The 5,774-nt window shown below is 49.7% G+C and overlaps 1 pseudogene across 1 annotated transcript in view; it reads right to left on the minus strand.

The window, feature by feature from the left end:
• Positions 1-1,523: 1,523 nt before the first annotated feature.
• The window catches only part of LOC143997893 (galectin-1 pseudogene), a 7,531-nt pseudogene continuing 3,280 nt past the window's right edge, over positions 1,524-5,774 (minus strand). The window contains exons 2-3 of the transcript XR_013277759.1: positions 4,629-4,768; positions 1,524-1,847 (exon numbers count right to left, since the gene is read on the minus strand). The product of XR_013277759.1 is annotated as a galectin-1 pseudogene (transcript). The remainder of the gene's footprint in view (positions 1,848-4,628; positions 4,769-5,774) is intronic.

Below are 5,774 nucleotides of genomic sequence, written 5' to 3' on the forward strand. Positions count from 1 at the left end.
TCACATGAAGTTAATAACAAAAGTTCCCCTTTTTACATCAGAGTCCACAGAGTTCCCCTTTTACATCTGAACTCCGGTTCACACAGCGAGGCGCGGCGCGGCGTCTCCGGCTTGCCTCGCCGCGACCTGCGGGGACCTCAGCGGCGACTTGCAGAGGACTTCTGTATAGAAGTCAATGCAAGTCGCCCCCGAAGTCGCCCAGAAGTAGTACAGGAACCTTTTTTCTGAGTCGGAGCGACTCGAGTCGCTCCTCTCAGAACGGTTCCATTGTACAGAACGGGGGCGACTTGCGGGAGCGAGGCGAGGCGCCTCGCCTCGCTGTGTGAACCGGCCCTTAGGGGGGACTCTGCAGATTCTAAAGAAAGGGAGAACTCTGGGGACTCTTACATAAAGGATGCTCTGGGAACTCTGATTTAAAGGGGAACACTGAGAACTCTGATGTACAGAGAGGACTCTGATGTAAGGGTAAAGACTGGTCTGGTGTAAAGGGGAACTCTGATATAAGGGGTGCTCTGAGAACCCTAATTTGCCTTAGTGTACTCAGAGGTAAGAGAAAGAAGGCGGAGACTTCAGTCAGATGGATGCATGGATGGTAAGCTCACTCACCCCTTGGCAGTCAGCACCTCTCATCCAGATGGATCTGAGGCTGCTCAACTTCAAATTTCCGGCCCCCACTTCCGTTTTCTGAGGCACAGTGCCGAGGATTGGCGTGTGGGCAGACAAAGAGGGGTGGGGTGGGGGGGGGGGGTGGGAGGAGCAAATGGCACCCTCTCTCCTCTCCCGTCTGTATGTGTTTGGCGGGGTGGGCTTTGATAGTGCAGGCTTTGGGGAGAGTGAAAGAGTGTAACAGACACTCAGCTTAGACAACTGCAGCCAGAAACTCTGCTGGGAGACCATAGTCCAGTCTAAATAATGTGTCCGGGTTGCAGACAGTCTGAAACCTGGACAAATTATTCCAAACCCGAACTGTCCGGGTGAATCCTGGACAGGTGGCAACCCTAATTAGAGCTACCATCTGTATACACTGTATAATCTGGAGCCAAAAAAGTTTACCACTTCACTGAAAAAAACCAAGAATTTAGGGCCAGTTCAGACATTCCAGATGCTTTTCTGCCTGCATGCTTGATGCATTTCCACCCCACCTTTATGCAAAAGACAGGTGTGTTTCACAGCCTTCCAGTACAGTCCAGAGGGGGAGACGAAAGAAAAAAAAAAAACCCTCCCAAGCATGTTCTACTTTTTCCTGGAGCTGCAAGCACTGGTGTGAACTATGCAATTGAAAACCATATAAGCTTTGTGTTTGATGCAGAAGGGGAAACCCCCCCCCCCTCCCCCCGCATGTGTTGTGAACTGGACCTCAGGCTATGCAGGCAGAACATAGCATTAGCACCCTCTGCTGGTTACTGCTTGCCTTTTAAAATATAATGCAGCAAACCTCCAGCGGGGGGCGCTATGCAGCGAGTCGCTATCACATACAAAAAAAATCAATTTATCACTAAATAAAAATGATTTATCAGACAAAATAGAGCTCATTGGATTTTATTTGAAATGTGGATGAAATTCATTTCTAATACATGAACTGAGCAAAGCACAAAGTCCGTCTACAAGAGCAAAGGATTAAAGAATTCACTTTATTGTCCACTATGAGCATTTCACAGATCCTGGATGGGGGGGGACAGGCGGATCCTCCATTGCGGGATTCGTCATTTTAGCGTGATGGACTTGAGCTGGAAGCCTTTCATGGCCAAGTAGGAGATCGCCGCTGTGGGAAAGCGGACTGGAAAGGAGAGAGGATTTCCAGAAGGTAATTGTATGCCGATCTTGTCTTGCTCAAACTGGAAGCAAACCTGCAAGAAGAAAAAAAAAAAAAAAAAAAAAAAAAAAAAAAATAAAATAAAAAAAAAGGAGGAGGCGGCACAGGGTCAGCTTGAATTTTGGCCATAGAGACAAAGACTTTACCACCGTACAAAAAAAAAAAAAAAATATAATATAATATAATATATTGCTTCTGTGCTGCAATGTACTAGTGACAGTTCTCAGAGGACGCTGTATACGCCACCTAGAATAATGACTGGAGCCCTCGGTATGCCAGCCATCATCACCTAGGGCAGTGATGGGGAACCTCGGCACTCCAGATGTTTTGGAACTACATTTCCAATGATGTTCAACTACACTGCAGAGTGCATGAGCATCATGGGAAATGTAGTTCCAAAACATCTGGGGTGCCAAGGTTCGCCATCACTGACCTAGGGTTTCAGAGAGTTGTGGCCAATTACCCTCCAGTGCCCGATATAACACCCCCCCCCCCCCCCCCCCAAATGTATGGTTTTACCTTAAAGTTTGTGGCAAAAAGGTTGAGAGTCTACTGGATGCCAGGCCAGCTACACAACATGCCGAAGGAGAGAACCATGCCATGGCCAAGCACCGAGATGCTGGCATTTCAGTGGATCCTAGGGGGCAGGGCTTAGTGTTGAAGGGGGCTGAGCTTAGCGTTTGATGTAGGGTCGCCACCTTTTCTTCAAGTCAAGCCCGAACACTTTAGCGGAGCACGCCAATTTTTTTTTTTTTTTTTTTTTATAGTATAAACTATACACATATTTTGCCATTAAATAACATTTCTAATCATATGAAGTTAACAACAAGAGTTCCCCTTTACATCAGAGTCCACAGAGTTCCCCTTTTACATCTGAACTCACAGAGTTTCACTGTAAGGGGGGGGGGGGGGGTCTCTGCAGACTGATGTAAGGGAGAACTCTGGGGCCTCTAACATAAGCAATTCACTGAGAACCCCGATTTAAGGGGGGAACACTGTGGCTTCTGGTGTAAAGGGGAACTGTTATGTAAGGAGTGCTCTGAGAACCCCTGACTTACCTTAGGTGTACTCAGAGGCAGGAGAGAGAAGGGGGGGGGGGGGGGAAGACTTTGATGGCAGACAGGGATGGATGGTGAGCTCACTCACCCCTTGGCAGTCAGCACCTCTCATCCAGATGCATCTGAGGCTGCTGAATTGAAATTTCCGGCCCCACCTTTCCTTTTCTGAGGCACAGCACCGGGGATTGGAGTGTGGGGCAGACAGAGGGGTAGGGGTGGGAGGATGAGGTGCTGATCGAGCCCTCTCTCCTCTCCCATCTGTGTATGTTTGGGGTGGATTGTTAGTGCTATGCTTTGAGCAGTGTGAAAGAGTGTAACAGACACTCTCAGCCTAGACAACTGCAGCCAGCAACCCTGCTGGGAAGCCATAGTCCAGTTAAAAATAATGTGTCCGGGTTTCAGGCAGTCTGAAACCCAGACGCATGATTCCAAACTGTCCGGGTGAATCCTGGACAGGTGGCAACCCTAGTTTGATGTGTGCACAATAATGCAAATGAGACCTCTCAGTTGTTATTCTCAATAGTTTAAATTATCTGCAGATCACCACGAACTAACGATGCCTGCAAAGCATCTCATTCTACACTTAAACCCATCGCCCCCTTCCAGATGCCCCCCCCCCCCCCCAATAGAGGTCTGTCCTGATAAGAGCCTCATCTGCCACAGCTCCAATTTATAAAAGTCCTTAACAGAAGTCCCATTATGACTGGTTTGGAGGGAAAATAAATAGGCAGATCAAATAAGATTATTCTGGGTCAGTAATTTCATATTTGACCCCAAATATGATTACTTCTGAAGAATTCTGCCCCAGAGATGAACAGAGTAATCATCAGCAGTAACATCCATTCCCTCCACATCCCCCCCCCAAAAAAAAAAAATAAAAAAAAAATAAATAAAACCCCCCACCACATTTATCCCCTGTATTCCTCTCAATCACACCCTTTCCTGCATCCTACTTCTCCAGCACCCACATTGGTCCCCACAACAGTTGTAGCAGGAGGCCGATGAGCTTCAGTTGCCAGCTTCTTAAAGTGGTTGTAAACCCCAGGGGCAACCTGCAAGGCAAAGGCATAATGAGCTAGTATGCGTAGCATACTAGCCCATTATGAATAACTTACCTGAAAACGAAGCCCCCCCGAAGTGGTCCTTAGTCTTCATGTCTGCCGCTGCCATGGATCCCGGAGTGACTTCCGGGTCTCGCTGCTCCGGCGCTGTGATTCGCCAGAGCCACGATGACGTCACGCATGCGCACTGGAGCCGACACGGCATATTGCCGTGATCTGCGGCCTGCGCCGTAGGCAGCGGTGGCTGTCTTTTTGGAAATAATCTCCTAAACCGTGTAGGTTTAGGAGAGATTTCTTGGACCTACAGGCAAGCCTGTTTTGTAAGGGTTTACAACCACTTTAATGCTCCCCAGATTGAGCCTTTACAGGGGTCTTTATAGTGCCAGGTTCTGTTTCCTGATCCCCATTCCCTCCCTCCTAGAATTATCTCAAACATACCCAACCTGAGACTTCTGAGTAGAAGTGATCTGACCAACAGCAACCATTTGCTAGGAGGACACACAACTATGTGGGAGGTTCTCATCCTTCATAAGAGGAGTTTAGTGATGTGATGACCATCATAGCCAAGTGTAAATACCCCTGACCCAAGCCGCCATTGGCTGCCTACTGCATTATTCTGAGATGTATTATGTGTCCAATACAAACAGTGATACCATGTTGCCCCATCCAACATTCGTCCTCCCAGCATTGACCTACCGTGGTGTCCGACCCCTCCTGGAAGGGGAAGACCTCTTCTCTCTCCTCCGTCCCCCAGACATTGTCCACCATGGAGTTCAAGATTATGGTGTTCTTAGTGTCAAGGGCATCAAAGCGAGGGTTAAAGTGCAGCACATATTCTTATCACCGGTTCCCAAGTTTATGGCAAACCTAGAAAGACAGTAACAGCGATTATTCCGCTCAGCTGACATGTTGTACATCGTACTCGAGTCCTTCCCCAGTGGTCCTCCCGTGGGATGCAGAGGTACTTCTACCACTTAGTGAGAATTCAGAATAGCAAATTATATACAAATTTGATTAGCCAATGAGACTTAAACATGAACAGGGTGTGTGTAAAATGTATACACACGTAGCCATATGGATAGTCATTTACATATCCTAAACAAGTGCCAAGAGTAAGCTTAATACAATCTTACTATGTGAGGTTTGTAGTTGCTGCCACTGTGGAAAAATTCATCCTGGCTAAGGAGTCACTACCAGGAGGGGGGGGGGGGGGAGGAAGGGAGGAGGAGTCACTACCAGGAGGGGGGGGAGGAAGGGAGGAGGAGGAAGGGAGGAGGAGTCACTACAGAGGGAGGGAGGAGTCACTACCAGGAGAGGGGGAAGGGAGGAGGAGTCACTACCAGGAGAGGGGGGAAGGGAGGAGGAGTCACTACCAGGAGAGGGGGGAAGGGAGGAAGGGAGGAAGGGAGGAAGGAGGAGGGGAGGAAGGGAGGAGGAGGAGTCACTACCAGGAGGGAGGGGGGGGAGGAAGGGAGGAGGAGGAGTCACTACCAGGAGAGGGGGGGGAAGGGAGGAGGGTCACTACCAGGAGAGGGGGGGGGAAGGGAGGAGGAGTCACTACAGGAGAGGGGGGGGAAGGGAGGAGAGTCACTACTGGGGGGGAGGGAGAGGGAGGAAGAGTCACTACTGGGGGGGGGGGAGAGAAGGAAGGAAGAGTCACTACCGGGGGGGGGGGTGAGGGAGGGAGGAAGAGTCACTACCGGGGGGGGGGTGAGGGAGGGAGGAGGAGTCACTACCGGAGGAGGGTGAGGGAGGGAGGAGGAGTCACTACCGGGAGGAGGGTGAGGGAGGGAGGAGGAGTCACTACCGGGAGGAGGGTGAGGGAGGGGGGAGGAGATCACT

The sequence above is a fragment of the Lithobates pipiens genome, unplaced genomic scaffold (assembly GCF_037356315.1).
Source record: "Lithobates pipiens isolate NorthernLeopardFrog02 unplaced genomic scaffold, aLitPip1_a1.2 Scaffold_19, whole genome shotgun sequence".
NCBI lineage: Eukaryota > Metazoa > Chordata > Amphibia > Anura > Ranidae > Lithobates > Lithobates pipiens.